Raw genomic sequence first — 22,287 nt, forward strand, 5'->3', positions numbered from 1 at the left:
TCACGAATGCTACAAAGAAAAACATAGGTACAAAAATGGTAACTGCGAAGAAACGATGAGTAATAAAAGAAATATTTCGGATGATCGACAAAAGAAGGAGGTAGAAAAATATTTAGGGAAGTTCAAGAATCTGGAAATACAAGTCATTTACGAATAACCTAAAAAGCAAGAGTATGGAAGCTAAAGCGAAATGACTAAATGATAAGTGTGAAGAAATCGAAAAAGAAATGGTTATCGAAAGGACTGACTCAGCGTACAGAAAAGTCAAAACAACATTCGGTAAAATTAAAAGCAAGGTCGGGAACATTAAGAGTGCAATGGGAATTCTACTGTTAGAGGAGACAGCAGATGGGTGTAAAGAGTACGAGGAGGGGGGAGGGGGGGAGTTTTCTGATGAATGGAGACAGGAAGAGATAGGGGTAGAAAGGGAAGAGATTGGAGATCCATTATTAGAATCCGATTTAAAAAGACCTTTGGAGGACTTAACACGAAATGACACAGAGGAAATAGATAACTGTCTACGAGAATTTCTAAAATAGTTGGTGGAAGGGGCAAAAGAAACGACTTCTCACATTGGCATATAGAATGTACGAGACTAGAAATTTACCATTGCACTTTCAGAGAAGTATCACCCACAAAATTTCGAAGATGGCAACAGCCGACAAGTGCGAAAATTACCGTACAATTAACTTAACAGCTCACGCATTACTGCTGCTGTGAAAAATGATAAACAGAAGAATGGAAAAGAAAATTGTGGATGTACCAGATGAGGATTAGTTCCGCTTTAGGAAAGTTAAGGCACCAGAGAGGCAGTTATCATGTTGGGGTTGATAATGGGAGCAAGACTGAAGAAAAGTTAAGCACATTCATCGGATTTACGGACCTGGAAAAAGGGTTGGACAATGTTAAATGGTGCATGATGTTCGAAATTCGGAGAAAAATAGGGGTAAGCTTTAGGGAAAAACGGATAATATACAATGCGTACAATAGCAAAAAGGAAACACTAAGACTGGGAGGCCAAGAACGATGTTATGACATTAAAATGGGTGTAAGACGGGTGTAGTCTTTCGCACACACTATTCAGTCTGTACATCGAAGTTTTAATGAAGGAAATGAAAGAAAATTTGAAGAATCAGATTAAAATTAAAAGTTGGAAGAATATCCATTATAAGATTCGCTGATAACATAGATATATTCAGTGAAGGAGAATTACAGGATCTGCTGAATGGAATGAGCAGTCTAATGAGTACTGTCTGTGGGTTGAGGGAAATCAAAGAAAGACTGAAGATAATGATAAGTAGCACAAATGAGAACAGCGTGACACTTATCATTAGAATTGATGTAAACGATGTTAAGGAATTCTGCTGACTAGGCATCAAAATAACCCATCAAGAAAGGAGCAAGGAGAGTTGGGGTACACTGATTCCGCCATGAAGGGGGGGGGGGGGGGGGGGCTACATTAACCATTGCAGCTGCATACTTTCTTAATGGCTAATACTATAGACAAAGTTAGTATTTGCTACTCATCTACACAACAAGTATACTGAGAAGCTATGACCTCTACAGCGTTATTTGTGTGCCAGCAGATCTTATAAACCTACAGTTTTGGCCTGACCACCGAGCTAATCCCATTGGACGTACTCCTGGCTCTGGGCTGGCCCAATTACGTTACGTCGCTGCTGTCCCAAACATATTAATGGTTGCTAATTACCGTCTACATTGTATTCTATAGCTACTACAGACTAAAACCCCAGATCACGTAAGAAACAGATTGATCGTCCTTACGGTGAAACAGGCAACCGTAAAAATAGTTTTCCCATCGATCAACAGATGTCGCAGGTGACGCTACAATGCTAACTGACCTGTCCATGTCGCGGAATTGGCAACGCTGTATCTTCGGTGACGTGAACGACGCTGATTTGTGTTCGGCTAGAGCGCTGCGCGCGAAATCCATTCGTCACACAGCTGACTGTAGCTCATGATCGGCTGTGGTTTCTCCCGAGTTTTCAATCGAAGAATGTAGAATAGCTTATGTAATTCTACAAACTAAGTTTATTCCTACTGTAGGGATATTTCTCACAATCATATGCGAAATGAAATAAATGAAAAGTAACACAGAAACATTTCTCGCGAGTTACTGTTTAAATGCAGACTGTATTGCAGTCGCATAGGTTTTACACTCGCCTTCCATGCCATCTATTTCCTCTTTGTTATACAGCTCTTCTCATATGGCTTATGAAAATCTTCTCAACGTCTTTGAAATTTAATCAGTTAATTTACTGACAAGTATTGCACCTAGCAGTGGGTTTCGCGTCCTGACAATACCGACATAATTATTTATTTTGCATAGAGTATCTATAGGGATTAGGTGAGTTATAACGACAATATATTTTTCACTTTGAGACTGTACATATGTTTAAGAAACAGATTTTGCATCCTTTCTAAGTATTTCTGTAAGCGTTCTTAAGTATAATCACATTTGCATATGATTACTGTTAGTTGTAAACGAATATAATTTCATGTACGCACTTAACAACGATATCTTCGAAAAAAATAAATATTCTGAAACTTTAAATATCGTGATTAAAAAACAAATTCTGTGATGGAAACATCTTAACTTTGCGGTCAGCACATCTGCTATTGTCAAAAGCAGTACTGTTTTGCTCAGATTTAATACATTACATCTTTCCAGTTAAACGCAGTAGAGTGATCAAGGAAAGGCAACGAAACTTATTTGTGCACCCTAACGGAGAATCTTTATTTGGTACTTAAATACAATACATTTCTTTATAATTTTCTGTTTCGAGACAATTCTATTACATTTTTAGTTCAGGATTTGTCCGTCTACTCCTTCCACAGTTGATATACTCTCAGGCCCTCAGCAAGACGACTTGATCCACTACCATCGGTACGTCAGAAACAGCTGTACTTTACAGACGCCAAATGGTGGAGAGCTGCACGCGTTCGGACTATGTTGCCACATATTTCACAGAACGGAGTGCCATCTAGTGGTTGATGCCACAAGTAATGGTGTGTCGCTGTTGCCGCCTGGTGGCCGTTCCCTGACAATGGTTGCCTGCTAGACCAAGCGATGGGGCAATCTGTTTCTTCCGTGATCTGGGCTAAAACTCTAAGTGCTATTGCTAGTCCGGTATTTGTGACACAGCTATCACCACCCCCACCCCCCGATCCAGGACCGCGGCGGATCTCAACCATAATAGCAATCGTCCATTCCGCGGTCCTCACGTGAAACGTATATTAGCGGTAGTAGAATCGTTCGGCAATCGGTCTTCAGCAAGTTCCTGGAATCTATCCTCACCCGACGCATCCACCAGCATCTCCGCCAGCACCGCCTCCTTCCTGTTACCCAGTGTGGCTTTCGGCCGTCCTTCTCTTCCGACGACCTTCTCTTCCACCTCACTCATCTCCTTTCCGAACAGCTTAATGCCCGTCGCTCCGCAATCTTCCTCTCTCTGGACCTCGAACGTGCATATGACCGCGTATGGCATTCCGGTCTCCTCTTCAAGCTCCAAACCTTCGCCCTTCCCATTAACTATGTCCGTCTGATCGGCTCCTTTCTCTCCCGCCGTCCTTCCTATGTCACCATCCATAACACAGATTCCTACACCTTTTTCCCTCTGCCAGTGTGCCACAAGGCTCCGTCCTCTCCCCCCTTCTGTAACTTTTGTACACGGCGGACATGCCGCCGCCGTCAGCCCCCGTCCACCTTCTCCAGTTTGCCGATGACACTGCCTTCCTTGCCCTTGCCCCCACCCTCCAGCGCTCCCAACACCTTCTCCAATCCCATCTTGACCGGTTCACCGCTTGGTGCAACCAGTGGTTGCTCAAGGTCAATCCCTCCAAAACCCAGGCGATCATTGTAGGCAAAACCACCCCTTCCTTCCGCCTCCTTGATTTCTATCTCACCATCTATGGCCGTCCTATCGCCCTCACTCCCACCCTTAAGTACCTTGGCGTCACCCTCGACCGTCGCCTCTCCTGGAGTCCCCACCTCCAGACAATCCAAGCCAAGGCACGCTCCCGACTCAGTCTCTCAAGCTCCTCTCTGGCCGTACGTGGGGTCTTGACCCCTCCACAATCCTCCACACCTATAAGTCCCTCATCCGCCCTATCCTTTGTTATGCCCATCCGGCTTGGATCTCCGCCCCCCCTTCCTTTTATAAATCCCTCCAAATCCTTGAACGTCATGCTCTCCGCCTCGCCTATTGCATCCGTCTCCCCTCCCCCACGCGGATCCTGTACAATCTCATCCCCTTCCCCCACCTCCTCCTTTTCCTTGAAAAGATACGGATCCTGTACACCTCCCGCAAACTCGATCCTCCTCACCCGCTCGTCTCCACGATCCTCTCCCACCCCCGCCCGCTGCCGCACCTGTATTTGCATGTCCCACCCGGTCTCCATCTCTCCACCCTCCTTACCCTCTCCCAAGGTGGCTTCTGCCACCTCCCCCTCCCTGATGATGTCCTCCTCCCCTCCATCTACTCCTCCATCAGCTTTGACCCTGCCCCACCCCCCACTTCCGGTGGCCTTTCCTTTACGCACCCTCCCTCCCTTCTCTTCCCTTCTCTTTCCTCTTCCCACGTCCCCTCCCTCCACCCCTCTTCCCCCGGGCTTCCCCTCCCCCTTCCTCTCTCCCCCCTTTCTCCCCTGCCCGTGGCATCTCTGCTCTCCCCTCTCGCTCTCCCACTCCCCTTCCTCCTCCTCCTCTCTTGGCAGGTCCCCGGACTCGCACACGCATAGTGAACATTCGCGCGCCGGAGATCATCGACATCAGTATCTCGTGTGTGTGCTTCGTTTTGTGTTTCGTGCAGTTACAACTCCACTGTTCACATGTGCCATCGCCGTTCTCCGTGTTTTGTGCGCCATGTCCACAAGTGTTAGTGTTTTTATCGTCCAACGTGAACGGCTCCATGTTTATTGTTTTTTTTTTGTATCTCCATTTTTTGCCCGCCGTTTTTTGTATTGTCTGTATCACCTCTATGTCATGTTATTGTTCCACTTAAGGCTGAAGAGCAGCGTAATGTGCTGCTGCCAGCCCGCCTGTATAGGTGATTAAAATTACAATAAAGGAAAAAAAAAAGTTCGGCATTCAGCCTCAAATGCCTGCTCTCTATAGTTCCTCAGAGGTGTAGTTGTCTCTCCTCTAGAGTTCCCCATTTGCATTCACGATGCAGCTCCATAATACTCGCGTTATGACTGAATCCACTGGTGACAAATCTAGCAGCATGCTCTGAACTGTTTCAGTGTTTTCCTTTACTCGGACTTGGTGGGGATCCCATACACTCGAGCACTACGCAGGAATGGATCGCAAAGGTGTTCAGTACGCGCTCTCCTTTGCAGATGAGCTAAACTTTCCTAAAAATTTGCAATCAAACCGAAGTTGACCACTCACCACTCACCATTCACTGCTACCGTCCTTACGTGCTCGCACCATTTCACACCGCTTTACAACATAATGCCTAGATATTAAATTTAATTAAAGCAGCACTCTACAAATATTGCTTTTACATGAAACAGAAGTTCTGTCTGATTCAACCTGTATTCTTCTGCTGTCACTCGACGATACTTCCTTGTGCACTATGGTGCTCTCAGCAAACAGCAGCATATTCCTGCTCACTCTACACGTTAGATGATTTGTAAACAGTATATAGAAAACAAGCACTCTGTCATCAAGCCACAAGTGGCCCATCGGGACCATCCGACCGCCGTGTCATGCTCAGATGAGGACGCGGATAGGAGGGGCGTGTGGCCAGCACACCGCTCACCCGGTCGTTGCGATGGCTTTCTTTGACCGGAGCCGCTACTATTCCAACGAGTAGGTCCTCAATTGGCATCACGATGCTGAGTGCACCACGAAAAATGGCAACAGCGCATTGCGACCCGGATGGTCACACATCCAGTGCCGGCCACTCCCTACAGTGCTTAACTTCAGTGATCTGACAGGAACCGGTGTATATACTGTGGCAAGGCCGTTGCCTATATAGAAAACAAGAGCAGCCCCATAACAGCTCCCTTGGGCACTCCCGTCTCTGGTGAACACTCGCTGTCGGGTCCTAATACTTAACACGTCTTCCAGCCTTTAAAATATCTGGGAATTTAATGTGCGCTTGGACCTTCGTTAACTATGTCCGAGGGGGAGGGGTGGACTGTGTCAAACGCTTTCTAGAAACCAAGGAATATGGAAGCTATCTGTTTCGCTTCATCTAATGTTCGCAAGATAACGAGCGAGAAAAGGGCAAGCTGAGTTCCGCACGAGCAGTTCTTTCTAACTCTGTGCTGATTTGTGGACAGATGCTTTCCTGCCTCAAACAAATTGATTATATTCCGACTTAGAATATGTTTAAGAATTCTGCAGCATACCAGTATTAAAGATATGGGTCTGTAAAATTTTGAGGTTCATTCTTCTGCACTTCTTGCATACATGGGTCACCTACACTTTTTTCTAGTCGCTTGAGACTGTGCGCTGGGCGAGAGATTCGCCATAAATGCATCGTAAGTTAGGAGACAATGCCGTAGAGATATCTCTCTAAAAACGGACTGGGATTCCGTTCGGTCTGGGTGGCTTATTCTTTTACTTGACTTGCTTCTCAACACCAGGGATGCCTATTGCTATGTTCTCCGCAGGAAAGTCTGTGCGACGGCCAAGCTAAATTTAAAACTTCAGCTTTCGTTTTGTTGTTTTCTATAGTCATATCTGACTGTTCGATTAGTTACGGGATAGAAGTCTTCGACCCGCTTAGTGATTTTGCTTAGGACCAGAACTCGACTTCCCGGCAAGATCTTTCATTAACGTATTACAGAGGAAGTTGTTGTACGCTTCGCGCATCGATCTTTTAATAGACGCGTAAATTTCTACTAAATTTTGCCTGTCGACATTTCCTCGTTCTCTTTTGTCCCTAGGTTGTAACAAACTCTTCTCTGTCTCAGCATTTTCCGAACTCAGTTTTTAAGCTGCGGTAGATCTTTTCCATCCGTAACCCAAGTACTCGGCACCCATTTTTCCGGAACGAGCTTTACAATCAGTTTAAACCTTACTGGTAACTCCTTAAGGTTCGCTGTATTGGAACAAAATGATACCCATTCATTGTCTAAGTAGGATGCCCACAACTGCTTATCTGCTATTACCAACACAAATACTCTCCTGGCCATATTAATGGGTTTACTAACTGTAGTAATCAGCATCGTTAGAATGATATCATGAGCACTAATCATGATCACAAAATGATGCCCACTCATTGTCTAAGTAGGATTCCAACTACTGCTTATCTGCTATTTCCAACATAATTACTCTCCTGGCCATCTTAGTGGATTTATCTACTACAGTAATCAGCGACGCTACAATAATATCATGATTTCTAATCCCCATCTCTAAACTGACAATGTTGATGAGGTCAGATCCGTTTTTAGGTACAAGGTCTAAAATATTTCCATTGCGTGTTGGTTGTCGAACTTGTTGGTCAAGACTTTTTCGGAAAACGTGTTCAAAATATACAAGATTATCAGTATGTACCACCTGCACTGAATCCATAGATGCCTCAGGCTATACTAGATAGGTTAAGGTCGTTTTCAACTAATACTGCATGATAGGGCTACATCCGCGCTACTGAGTCTAGACTTTCTTTGAATGATTCTACAACTGTTACGGCGGAATCGAGTCGCCAGTAGAAACACTCGTAGGTTATCTTGAGTTCATCTACGCCGGTTACTCATGTCCAGATAATTTCAGAGTTAGACTTAATTTCAATAGAGACAATATTCTTGTCCACTGCAATGAACACGCCCCCGTCTATGGCATCTTTCTGTTATACGTTCCAGGAATCGTTAAACATTTCGGAGCTTTCTACTTCTGTTTTCATCCAGCTTTCCGTTTCGGGGGGGCATATACACAACAATACACAACCAACTAACCACATCCAAATATGTTCACTGTTTCACATTCTCCTAAAATTTGCGTAGCATCGCGTTAGAGTGAAAACTCCGTCTTTCAAACTTTGGTACTACATTTTTCATCGAATAAGTTTGAATCCTGCTATCGACGTGTGCCTTACATAATGGCGTTCTGGTTTACTGTTCGTAGAAAAGCGGAGAGGCGGGATCCACTTCAGCAAATGCAGGAAATAAGCAAAGGCGAAGGAGGAAGTGCTGCTACCCTCGACCTATTCATCTGGGATGGAATTGAGGAGTAGATGGGTGAGACCACATTTGCTATTTAGTTATTAATTTCTGCTGCTCGTGAGTGTTCTGTCTCTTGTGCCCGTTTCAAGAGCCATTTAAAATTGCTCCCACTGTTCCTTTGTTTGCACTGGTCCACATGCTAAATTTTATTTTATTTTATTTTATTACTGTAGAATCCGACTAAGATGAAGAGTGGAACGGGATCTCTTTTTGTTGATAATGGAGATAAACTTTCTTTCTCTTTTACAAATATGGTAGGAACATTTCCGCCAATTCCTTAACGCTCTAACTTGTGCAAGAGTACTCGTATATAGTGAAGTCAACACAATCAAATGATTTTTCTTTAATGAATAAAACCTGATCTAAACCTTTCATGTAGCCCTATATCGGACCAACAGAACATCTTGTATTTTCCGTTCAACTCCTTTTTGGAGCCAAATTGCTAATCTCTAATGCGTATCATGTGTAACTATTGCCTCGTACGCTGCCCCCCCCCCCCCCAAAAAAAAAGCTTCGATAACACTCATACAAGGGTATTTATGTGTAAACATCTACATCGTATTAGTCTCTAACTTTAACAGGTCCCGACACTCGGATGTATTTCGATATTCTCTCCGAATAGCTGCGTTCCAAGTTCATCCATGTCTGTAAGTCTTTGTCTTCAATACGGCACCCTTCACTATTTTCATTGTTATTATGTGTGCTATACGATCTGACGGGCCACTCATAAGCTAACTACTCACATTGTCCGCCTCAATTAGAGCACAATATAATTATGGAAATGTGTTCCACTGTGCTTCATATCTGCTTCTCATTAAACTTCTCTATACGTTATGTTATAGCGACGGATTCGTCGAATCCCTCCAGAACGAGCGTAGTCGATGGTGAGTGTATTTAACCGCACGTTTGCTCTATCCTGCACTCGCTCGTTTCTTGCTGTTTCACATGGTAACTAGGAGTTGCTCGCCGAGATTTGAAAGTACGGTTCCTCGTACTATGGATGGAGATCTTCAACTGCGTAACGTGTGCGTGCTAGTTTTGAAAACTTACTGCTTTCCTCTGCCTTCGTGGTCGAGTGTTTACGTCTTTAGAGTTGGCACATTTCTTACATCTACTGCTTTGGTTTGTGGATGCAGCCAAGGACCGGAGTAGAAAGATATTGTGAGCACCTTTTATTACGTGTGACTAAAGCATTGGTTGTGTTCTGGGAAACACTTCTTTTTTGAGCGATGCTTTGTCATTCAGATTTAATTTTGGTTCTTGCGCGTTATGCTGTCTAACTTACATTAGTTACCGTCGTATTGGTCTGAGTCCTCAATATGGATCAGCATTCGAAGCTAGTAACGTATGCCTGAGTTACTTTAAACCTAGTTGTAAAAGGCAATATTTTGTTTGAAAATCTTTTACTGATTGGTGCAGTCATGGCTGGCCATTAAAAAATTAATATTTTTTAAACTGTGTTTTTCTTTTTAAAGATCCATGTGTTAAAACTGCTTTTTAAGTGTCGGACTTCTTTCAAACAGTTATGGGTTAGACTGCCACAATTATTTTCAAGATTGCTGAGCCAAAACACATAAAAAGTTATATTGTTGATAGCTAAAATCTCAGAGGGCCTTATGAGATCAATCGGCGCCCGATCTGCAGTTTGTTTCAGTTGTTATCTTGTAGCTACGTGGTTTTAAATATTACCCTGTGCGTGTTTCAGAGAACATAATCTGAGCTGAATAAAGAAACCGAGCGATGTCTGGACTAAACTCATCCTGCAGACCTTGCAAAGCATTCATGAGTGTACGTCATGTATAATTCACAAAAGATGTAAATTGTCACCCTCAAATACTACACACTGGGTTAAAATCCAAACGAACGCAAAATCTCCAAGATTGCCGATCTTTTACAGAAGCTCGAAATTTAGCGCGGACATCAATGCGAGATGCTTATAATAGCTTCCACAACGAAACTTTGTTTCGAAACCTGGCAAAAAATCCAAAGAGATTCTGACCGTAAGTAATGTATGATAGCTGCAAGAAACAGTCAATGCCTTCTCTGCGATAGCAATGGAAATACCATCGACGACAGTGCAGCAAAAGCAGAGTTACTAAACACAACATATCGAAATTCATTCACCAAAGAAGAAGAAGTGAATATTCCAGAATTGGGACCAAGAACAGCTGCGAAAATGAGGCACTTAGAAGTAGTGAAGCAACTTAAATCACTTAATAAAAGCAAGTCTTCTGGTTCAGACTGACAACCAATTAGGTTCCTTTCAGAGTGTGCTGATAGAACATCTCCCTACTTAACAATAATTTGCAACCACTCGCTCGAAGAAAGATCCGTACCCAAAGATTGGAAAGTTGCACAGCTCACACCGATATTGAAGTAAGTTAGTAGGAGTAATTCACTAAATTACAGGCCCATATCATTAACGTCGATATACAGCAGGATTTTGGAACATACAACATTTGATCAAATGTATCCGGACACCCCAAAAAACATACGTTTTTCATATTACGTGCATTGTGCTGCCACCTACTGCCACGTACTCCACATCAGCGACCTCAGTAGTCATTAGACATCGTGAGAGATCAGAATGGGGCGTTCCGTGGAACTCACGGACTTCGAACGTGGTCAGGTGATTACAGGTAGCTGTGTCATTCGTCTATACGTGAGATTTCCACACTCCTAAACATCCCTAGGTCCACTGTTTCTGATGTGATAGGGAAGAGGAAACATGAAGGGACACGTACAACACAAATGCGTACAGGCCAACCTCGTCTGTTGACTGACAGAGACCGCCGACAGTTGAAGAGGGTTGTAATGTGTAGTAGGCAGACATCTAAGTGGACCATCACACAGGAACTCCAAACTGCGTCAGGATCTACTGCAAGTACTATTACAGTTAGGCAGTTGGTGAGGAAACTTGGATTTCATGGTCGAGTGGCTGTTCATAAGCCATACATCACGCCGGTAAATGCCAAACGACGCCTTTCTTGGTGTAAGCAGCGTAAACACTCGACGGTTGAACAGTGGAAAGACGTTGTGGGGTATGGTGAATGCCCGGTGAACGGCATCTGCCAGCGTGTGTAGTGCCAACAGTAAAATTCGGAGGCGGTGGTGTTATGGTGTGGTCGTGTTTTTCATGGAGGGGGCTTGGCACTATCACAGCACAGGCCTTCATTGATGTTTTAAGCACCTTCTTGCTTCCCACTGTTGAAGAGCAATTTGTTGATGGCGATTGCATCTTTCAACACGATCGGGCACCTACTCATAATGCACGGCCTGTGGCGGAGTGGTTACACGACAATAACATCCCTGTAATGGACTGGTCTGCACAGAGTCCTGGCTTGAATCCTATAGAACACCTTTGGGATGTTTTGGAACGCCGACTTCGTGCTAAACCTCACCGACCGACATCGATACCTCTCCTCAGTGCTGCATGGCGTGAAGAATGGGCTGCCAATCCCCAAGAAACCTTCCATCACCTGGTTGAACGTATGCATGCGAGAGTGGAAGCTGTGATCAAGGCTAAGGGAGGGCCAACGCCAAACTGAATTCCAGCATTGCCGATGCAGGGGGCCACAAACTTGCAAGAGATTTTCAGCCATGTGTCCGGATACTTTTGATCACATAGTGCATATAGCGTTTGAACATTATGAATTACCTCGAAGAGAATGGTCTATTGACGGATTTAGGAAACATCGTTCTTGTGAAACAACTAGGTCGCTTAAATTGCGTGCTTATGGAATATCGTCTCACTAACGTGACTGGATTCGTGATTTGCTGAAAGAGAGGTCACAGTTCGTCATCGAGTAAAATAGAAGTGATAAATGGCATTCCCGAAGTAGTGTTACAGTCCCTCTGCTGTCCCTTATGTATATCAACGATTTGGGAGACAATCTGAGTAGCCGTCATAGGTTGTTTGTAGATGATGCTGTCGTTTATTGTCTAATAAAGTCATCAGAAGACCAAAACAAATTGCAAAACGATTTAGAACAGATATCTGAATGGTGCGAAAATTGGCACTTAACTCTAATTAGTGAAACGTGTGAGGTCATCCACACGAGTTCTAGAAGGAATCTGTTAAACTTCGGTTACACGAAAAAATCAGTCTAATCTAAAGGCCGCAGATTTAGCTAAATAGCTAGGAATTACGCTTACGAACAATTTAAATTGGGAAGAACACAAAGAAAAATGTTGCTAGGAAAGCAAAAACAAATACTGCGTTTTATTGTCAGAACACTTAGAAAATGTAACAAATCTACTAAAGAAACTGCCTACACTACGCTTGTCCGTCCTCTTTCGTAATACTGCTGCGCGATGTGGGATCCTTACCAGAGAGGATTAACGGAGAACATCAAGAACGTTCAAAGAAGAACAGCGCGTTTTGTATTGTCGGAAAAAAGAGGGGAGAGTGACGCGGGCGTGATTCAGGTTTTGGAATGCACACCATTGATACAAAGGCGTTTTCCGTTGCGGCGGAATCATCTCACCAAATTTCAATTACCAACTTTCTCCTTCGAATGCGAAAATATTTTCTTGAAACTTACATAGGAAGAAACGACCATCATAGTTTTAAGGAAAATCAGAGCTCCCGCGCGCCGTCCCGAGAGTCGAATAATTGACACTTATTGTAAAGGTGGTTCGATAAGCCCTCTGCCAAGCACTAAAGCGTGATTCTCAGAGTATCAATATGGATGTAGAAGTAGATGTAGATAACACTTTCCACAAAAACGATATGCCACGATTAACGAACACGGCGCTTACAGTAAATAATGTCAGCACACACTATCCCTAGCATAACTAAAGGCAAATTGCTTACCTCACGTCTTGTAAAGATGTAGCTGTGGTCACAGTTGGTTTCTAACTCCGCTGCCGCATGCTCTGACGCGCATGCAGTAAATGGATTTTGTTTCTGTTTACAGAAGCAAAAAAACTCTAGAAAAAATTTCTGAGATACTTTTATCATTACCCATGGCAAATTTTCCGCATGATAATCATTCTCAAAAGACACCGTACAAATCCCCACGCGATCATAGAATCAACATCAAATCGCACAAATATGCTTTCCGAGGCAACTTTAACAATTAATTCCGTCTTTGCGCGGAGTTGCACTTCACACACTAATTTGCGTGTTGCCACCTCGAAAACCGGTCGTAGACTGCCACGGATTAACACATCACACTAGTACGTCATCGGAAGCAATTTTTCAACAAACTGTTCCGTCTTTACATGAGAGCAGATTTTGTACACGGATTCATGTATTACCTGCTCCGAAACCGATCGTGATCTAGTGGTGAACTATCTTAGCAGTTTGACACCTGCCCTGTCAGGGCGCGTTTGTGATTGCTCCATCCTTCACATCAATAAGCACTTAACGGTAGCTATGATCAGTAATTAGCGTTTCCTGGTGATCTGAGTGATATTGAAGTTATTATTAACAATTTCTCAGTGCAAGCAGCGTTATCAGAACGGTTGTAGCTGTATATTACTATTCGCTACTTGGCGGCCAGCGTTGTAGGTGAATGCCTATCGTGTCTCTCTGCTCCAGTGCGATAAGGCTTTTTCTCGCCCAATCATTCTCACTCTATGTGACCAACTGGCGCGTCGTTCAGCGAGTCTGCCTTGTGATCCTACTTACTCGCTAGCCTCCAGTAACCCAATCTTCCTATACTGTGCATTAAAAACATAACAACACAAATGTAATAAACGTATGAGGGATGTGGCATAAACGCCACAACCTCAAGTCAGTGCCTGATTATTAACCAAATGCATTTGTTATCACATCCTTGAACTGAGGTTTAACACTGGTAATTAACTCATCTGCCGAAAAAAAGAAAATTTTCGTGGTACATGTAAATTCTGTCATTATCAACGCTCACACTGTTTATCAGTAAAATGTTTAGAAGATTCATTAGTAACTTTGAGATCGCTCTTCCATTATCTTCACAGAAATTCAGTAGTTCTTTATTGTAAATATTGCTTAAATGCAGCTGAAGCGAATAAATGTTGTAAAAAAATCTGTCTTCATTCTGGGTGTGTTGAGTTCAGCACTTTATCCTTCCCAGATGTATGCTACCTGTCATTTTAATGCTATTGCTTTCTGTCTACAAGATCGGAAACAAAATTTTGTATAGCACTGTACGACTCAGGTTGATTCAGTAACCCTCATTTTTCAAGAGTATCAGTAAAAAAGTTAAAATGAGGTCCATGCACAAAGTTAACTTGATGTTGCAGGTACCACCCACTTGCACTAAACCTCCAGAAATGTCTCAGTTTAGCTAGTGAGTCCGTAGAGGGTGGTACAAGAGGCCTACAGTATAAATGGTCGTGTTTTTCCATCCGAGTTTTGCGGAGGTCAGTTAAAACAATCCGTTCTTGGACTATCTTAGTGACTCGTCGTGTGAGATTATTTCTATGTTTCCTACGTTGTGTCCCTTGCAGAATGAGCATTGTTTGTAAAGTGCAAGTGCAATTCTACTTCGTGTGATTATAAATAATTCACCGGGTACCTATATTATTCGAAGTAACGTTAGAAACTGATGCCATTATGATATATGTATTTATTTATTGAACATATTACATTGATAATATCGTCAAATTAATAATTAGTAATTGAAAACTAACAATTTCCTGAGAGCATGGCCTTACGACAAAACTAGATCGGAAGGCGTCGTAGCCGGCCGCTGTGGCCGAGCGGTTCTAGGCGCTATAGTCCGGAACCGCGTTGTTGCTGCGGTCGCAGGTCCGAATCTTGCCTCGGGCATGTATGTGTGTGATGTCCTTAGTTTAGTTAGTTTTAAATAGTTCTAAGTCTAGAGGACTGATGACCTCAGAAGTTAAGTCCCATAGTGCTCAGAGCCCTATGAGCCATTTGAACAACATAGGTTTTCGAGTTCCTCGCATATCCTGCAAGAAAAAATGGGGGTTCCCATTTGAAATTTTAAAGTTGCCTCCCGCCCCATCCCAGGGGACTGGGATGGCGGACTAATTTTAGCACCAGCAGATGTCCCCTTCGGCGGGCCGCTGTGGCCGAGCGATTCTAGGCGCTTCACTCCGAAACCTCGCTGCTGTTACGGTTGCAGGTTCGAATCTTGCCTCGGGCATAGATGTGTGTGATGTCCTTTGGTTAGTTAGGTTGAAGTAGTTCTAAGTCCAGGGGACTGATGACCTCAGATGTTAAGTCCCATAGTGCTTAGAGCCATTTGAATCATTTTCGTCCCCTTCGAAAATAATCAGCTTTGGATTCTACACATATTTTCGTGTGAAGCTTATTTTTCGGGTTGTTGTGGTTTGTCAACTTAAAATTTACACCCTGTATAGTGCCCCTGCGAAAGTGGTAGCGTTAGAAAACGTTAAACTATTCGCACTGCTCCTAAGCGTTGTGCGGAGCATTCGTGACATATCAGACAAAGGGAACTTGACAAGTCGGCCTCTGCTGAACATTGTCTAGAAACCGGGCATAAAATACTACTCGAAAACCGAGAGTTTTGGCTCAAACGCCATCATATTGGGATTCTGTTATAAAAGAAGCGGTCCGAATAAGAATCAACAGCAACTGTTTTAACAGATACCAGGAGTACGCACTTAGCAGGCCATGGGGACTGGCTCTGGACATTGAGCGAAAGCAAAGACGTAGGCTTGACGCTTGTAGGGACGTAGCAGCGGCAGTTTCAAACGTGTCGCCGGCCCCTCGCGGCATGTGACGTCACTCAGTGCCGCGACGGGACGGAGCCGCTACTAACTTTTCCAGCTTGCCTTCTGCGCACGTATGACTCCGGCTCCTCTCTGGAAGGTCCCAGACATTGACATTGCATCTATATAAGCAGAACACCCAGCCAGTGGTGACTGTCACTGAGAAGACAATGGCATAGGCAGCTATCGGAAGCTAGAGCGACGCGGCTTGTAAACCAAGAATATTTTACTAGAGCATGACATCGCGAAAGCATTCTAGGACTTGCAGTGAGTTCAAAAAGTAGTCGTCTAGTTGTAATTTTTTTAGAAAACACTAAGTACCGGTATATGTCAGGTGAAAGGAAGGGAACACAAAATGTGAACATCCAGTCATATGCAACGAACTTTGGTTGTGAACATCCAGTTATATGCAACGAACCTTGGTAAGTCATTTTTATTGATGGACAAGGAAATAAATACATCAATAGCGATAACAACTTTGAGAAAATGGGGAATTTATTCAAAGGCTCCTTCAAAAAGTATTCGTCCATTCACATTTTTTTAAATTTACAATCTGAAAATATGATTTCAGTTACAAAAATTATTATTTAGTGGGGTTTCCCTTTGCAGCTATTACCGCTTGTAGTCGTCTGGGCATCGACTTGACCAAGTTTGCCGTCAGAGAGGCTGGAATTTTGTCCCATTCGTCTTGAAGTGCTTCTTTTAAGTCTTTCTTGTTAGAAATGTGCCTTATCCTGATGCTATCTTACAGTACTTTCCAAAGGATTAATCTCTGGGCTCTGAGGAGGGGTGTTAAGTTGTTTTGGTGTATTGTATAGGAGCCACAGCCTTGTATTTAGAGCCGTATGCTTTGGGTCTTTATCTTGTTGAAAAATCTAATTTCATTGCAGACCTAATTTTTCGGCGCTAGGATTCAGATTGTCCTTTAAAATGTTGATATATATATATATATATATATATATATATATATATATATATATATATATATATGTATACAGTGATTCATTTTACCTTCCATAAAACGTAATTTTCCAACACCTGCAGCACTCATACAGCCCCACACCATTAGGGAGTATTCGTCTAGCTGCATATCTTTTAGAAAACAAAGTCTGTGTGACATGAACTGTTAACCGTTGGCACATTCTTCTTACGCCACACCATTCGCCTGCCATCCTACCCGAATAGGTTATACTTACTCTCATCAGAAAATATTACTCTATTCCAGAAGTCTTCTTTTTTGGATCTATGTTCCATCGCAAAATGATGACGTTTCTTTCGATTCTGTTCTCTGACCCAAAATTTCTTGCGCGCTACCCGGCCCTGATACCCATACGTTTTGAAGTTATTTCTGATCGTATTGGCACATACCTTCTTTCCCCTAGAATCTAACTCCCCAGTCAACTTAGGAACGCTATTTTAGGTTTCTTCTTCGTTTCCCTCGGGATAAATCTCACGTCTGCATCAGTCAAACTGTGAGGGCGTCCGGTACGTGGTTGGTTTCTTAATGATTTGCGTAAAATCGATCTATTATCGACTGAACCGTCGACCTAGGTTTATCGACTACTTTACCAATCTGGTAAGAAGTTTCAAACTCATTATGTAAGCGCAGAGTAAGTTTCCTTTCGATCAGCGTCGTCTCAGTACCCTTACGGCCCATAGCGCTAATTGCACTGTGTCAGCGCCTTTCAGAACCACAACAGGCGATAGAATGGGGCCGAGCAGGGTTGACTCTAGTGTGTGCTGTGGGTCAGCGTTATAGTTTAATCACTGCGCGCAGAATTTCGGCATGTTCAGATGGTGGACGAATACTTTATGAACTAGCTCTTGTATTGCAGTCGATTTGGATGTATTTCTTTCCTTGCTTTTCAGCAAAAATGACTTACCGAGGTACTTCTTACGTGACTGGTTCTTTAGATTTTGTATACATTTCCTTTCATGTTACACAGACTTTGTTTTCTAAAAGATATGCAGCTACTCGAATACTTTTTGGACTCACTGTATAACTTTAGGTATACTAATCATCTCCTTAATATGATCACTACAAAAAGAAAAAAAAAACACGTCACAGTTTCCTGTAATGACGTAGCACAATCTCCGAGCTGACTGTTGGTTTGAACACTGTAAGTTGCTGCTACAATGCACTGTATTCCTAGAAGTGTATCAGGGTACCGTTAGATGTCTCTGTCTTGCAATAGCATCGGCGGTTTCATGTGAAAGGCACAGGTACTTCAAACTACAAAATAATGAAATTGTTGTTTCAGGTGGAAACCACTGTAGAAATCATTAGTACTCAGAGGGTTAAGCAGACATTTGTGGATCTCATAAGGCCGCACTTACCCAGATCCCGGTGCGTCCGCTGTGGTGGGTACCGTTGCCACAGCTACTGACGTCATCCAAGGTCTGCTACGGTGCCAGCGCGTTGCCAACTGGCCACACAGCTGTTTTTAGACAGTTTTGCGCTGTAGACGGCGGTAGAGCACTGTCACTGTGTTACACGAGAAGCAACAACGCTCTAAACGTACTTGACACTCGTAGGGAAATGCGGCACTCTTTTAAAACACCATGAATTCCGACGAAATCTTGCGAGGTGAAGTAAACAACGCCATGCACTAGCCGCCATATGCAACGCACTCATGCGTGTTTGGGAGCCATTTCGCGCGATAACAGTAGCGTCCAGCGACACGGAATGTGGCCTCACATGACTGCTGTTGACAGAAGTTCGTTCGTAATAATTACGTGCGTGTGAAAGTAACTATTCACGCGTTTAAGATTTCATTTCAGTGCCTTCTAAATGTGAAATTCACTTAAGATGACGTATTGTATGCAACAGGTACACGAAAGTGCAAATTGTCGATTGCAGTTAAGATCAATCTATTAAAAACTTGTTCAATATAGAGGAATGGTGCCTCAGTTTCTCAGACAAGTTTGAATACAAAAATAATTAAATGGTGAGGCAGGAATATTATTGTGGACCTTACGTCAGTCCCAAATCAAGTGTCTAAAGTGTTGTCCAATGATGGCAACTCTTGGTGAGATGTCGGTAAATAGTTTAACATTAATTTCAATAGATAACTGCAACTGTACGTGCAACTTGTTAATTACATTTCATTACTGTGTTCAGCTGACACGCCTACTACTAATGTAAAATGATAACTGGATAAATAAACAACTAACAAAGGAAGTTATGCATTTAAGAGTAGGAAACCATTTATATCGCAACTCTACGCAAAACAGGAGAGAGTTAGGTAACTTTATTCGTTCTCAGAACGTATAAACGGACTATTAACTTCGACGCGGAGTGTGTATAAGATATGCCTGTAACTGAAGAAAGTTTTTCGTATTTTCTTACAAAATGACTCCATTTTTATAGACATTAGGTAAAAATCAGCGCACGGGACTGAAAGTGACAGGCATCAATTTGCTTATTAAAAGAGATAAATAAAGTTAATAATTAGTAATATTGTAAGCTTTCGTGACCTATATTTACTTTCCTCGTGACTTACTGCAGGCGTTATTGGCGTTGTTCTCAGCCTTCCGTTTCGTTTTTTGCTGTATCTAACTGTGGCAGAGGCCGTGAAGATGGCCTTTAAACGCTAAATAACACTGTAGTTGTTTGGTGGACGATTATTTTAGGACTTATGGGAGTTCCACAACTCTACAAATATGTTCTAATCATGCAGCAGCTCCACTTTCAGTTTGGTTTATTTCCACAAGCAGTTCGACTAGTGAGTAATCATCGTCGGACTGTATAAAAAGTTGTGTCCGCATTAGAACTGAAAGCCTCCTACGCTCGGCTTACAATTTTAATTCTTGTTTCCTTCAGTCGACGGAATCAATCCAATTTGCGATGTGGTTCGAATTATGGACGTAAAGGTTCTTGAACTGATTGCAAAATCTCAAGTAAAGCAATTCAGATAGACTTTTTTCTAAAAAAGGTGATCTCAGAATAACATAATACCTAATTAATAGTTTATACCAGTGGTTATTGTATTACTTCTTATTGTCATTCATTGTAATACTGTGTAACGGAACTGGCTCTGACGATATTAAACTTCAAGCCTTGTTATTCCAGAGTCTTATGTAAAAAAACATTATGGTGAGTAAAGTACCGAATTTTTAAAGTGAATAAGCCAAAATATTTATCTCAGAACTGTAATGAAGTAACTTTTAAGCACTCGAGAACAGGAAAAGCCCGTTTTGATACCAGATACTGTAAAAGTTATGTTCACAACTAAAAAGCAAAACCCAAAAAATATTACAAATCGCAATCCTTTGGTAAAATAAGTTAAGCAGATGGTAACACTGACCCTAGGTAATTCAAAATCTAAGTAAACTCAAGCCAACGTTGCAGTATAATGAGGGTCAGAACGTAAACGTAAGTTCCTGTCATCGTAACGTTGTCAGTTGCATCAGTTAGAAAAAAAATAATTTATACTGATTGGTCGGAGCCAGAAACCTGATGACGGAGCCCACAACTCGCGCAAGTTTCATAAAAACCAACTTTCAAACACGTAAAATTCCCCCTCATTATTGAACACACACTTGCCGGTGCACGTACCCCAGAAAAACACGTAGAGGTACATATAATGCCAAACAAATGAAAAACAGGCAAGGATTACAAATAGTAGTGGTAGGGAACTACGTGGCTAACAGTTCGCCGCTGTATCTCCGAGGATGTCTCCCGCAGTCAGAGACGAAACGTCAGGGGAGAGTTTTATACACTCCTGGAAATGGAAAAAAGAACACATTGACACCGGTGTGTCAGACCCACCATACTTGCTCCGGACACTGCGAGAGGGCTGTACAAGCAATGATCACACGCACGGCACAGCGGACACACCAGGAACCGCGGTGTTGGCCGTCGAATGGCGCTAGCTGCGCAGCATTTGTGCACCGCCGCCGTCAGTGTCAGCCAGTTTGCCGTGGCATACGGAGCTCCATCGCAGTCTTTAACACTGGTAGCATGCCGCGACAGCGTGGACGTGAACCGTATATGCAGTTGACGGACTTTGAGCGAGGGCGTATAGTGGGCATGCGGGAGGCCGGGTGGACGTACCGCCGAATTGCTCAACACGTGGGGCGTGAGGTCTCCACAGTACATCGATGTTGTAGCCAGTGGTCGGCGGAAGGTGCACGTGCCCGTCGACCTGGGACCGGACCGCAGCGACGCACGGATGCACGCCAAGACTGTAGGATCCTACGCAGTGCCGTAGGGGACCGCACCGCCACTTCCCAGAAAATTAGGGACACTGTTGCTCCTGGGGTATCGGCGAGATTCGCAACCATCTCCATGAAGCTGGGCTACGGTCCCGCACACCGTTAGGCCGCCTTCCGCTCACGCCCCAACATCGTGCAGCCCGCCTCCAGTGGTGTCGCGACAGGCGTGAATGGAGGGACGAATGGAGACGTGTCGTCTTCAGCGATGAGAGTCGCTTCTGCCTTGGTGCCAATGATGGTCGTATGCGTGTTTGGCGCCGTGCAGGTGAGCGCCACAATCAGGACTGCATACGACCGAGGCACACAGGGCCAACACCCGGCATCATGGTGGGGGGAGCGAACTCCTACACTGGCCGTACACCACTGGTGATCGTCGAGGGGACACTGAATAGTGCACGGTACATCCAAACCGTCATCGAACCCATCGTTCTACCATTCCTAGACCGGCAAGGGAACTTGCTGTTCCAACAGGACAATGCACGTCCGCATGTATCCCGTGCCACCCAACGTGCTCTAGAAGGTGTAAGTCAACTACCCTGGCCCGCAGGTTCTCCGGATCTGTCTCCCATTGAGCATGTTTGGGATGGATGAAGCGTCGTCTCACGCGGTCTGCACGTCCAGCACGAACGCTGGTCCAACTGAGGCGCCAGGTGGAAATGGCATGGCAAGCCGTTCCGCAGGACTACATCCAGCATCTCTACGATCGTCTCCATGGGAGAATAGCAGCCTGCATTGCTGCGAAAGGTGGATATACACTGTACTAGTGCCGACATTGTGCATGCTCTGTTGCCTGTGTCTATGTGCCTGTGGTTCTGTCAGTGTGATCATGTGATGTATCTGACTCCAGGAATGTGTCAACAAAGTTTCCCCTTCCTGGGACAATGAATTCACGGTGTTCTTATTTCAATTTCCAGGAGTGTACTTCGACCACGGCCTATCAGCCCGGAAGTTTTAAGTGAAGATAAATACTTGGTTTAGTATGGAACTACATTTTTTGAACGGCACGTATTTGATGAAGTCAGTGTAATTAAAATTACGTTAACAATTACTTGGCCGGTTTGCAGAGCTTTTGCGGAGAGAGTGTTTTATAGTGACGCGAAAATATAATGTTGCTTATTTGTGCTTGCTGGATGATGTCTTCCTGCGTCATCTGAGCTAGGCCATTTGGCGAAGTTGTAAATCGTT

At 43.6% G+C, this 22,287-nt stretch overlaps 1 long non-coding RNA gene across 1 annotated transcript in view; it reads right to left on the reverse strand.

The window, feature by feature from the left end:
* Window positions 1-18,477, reverse strand: part of LOC126484620 (uncharacterized) — a 75,205-nt gene extending 56,728 nt beyond the window's left edge. The window contains exon 1 of the long non-coding RNA XR_007587890.1: window positions 18,223-18,477. This is a non-coding gene — a long non-coding RNA (uncharacterized LOC126484620). The remainder of the gene's footprint in view (window positions 1-18,222) is intronic.
* Window positions 18,478-22,287: the final 3,810 nt, after the last annotated feature.

This window comes from Schistocerca serialis, chromosome 6, assembly GCF_023864345.2.
Source record: "Schistocerca serialis cubense isolate TAMUIC-IGC-003099 chromosome 6, iqSchSeri2.2, whole genome shotgun sequence".
NCBI lineage: Eukaryota > Metazoa > Arthropoda > Insecta > Orthoptera > Acrididae > Schistocerca > Schistocerca serialis.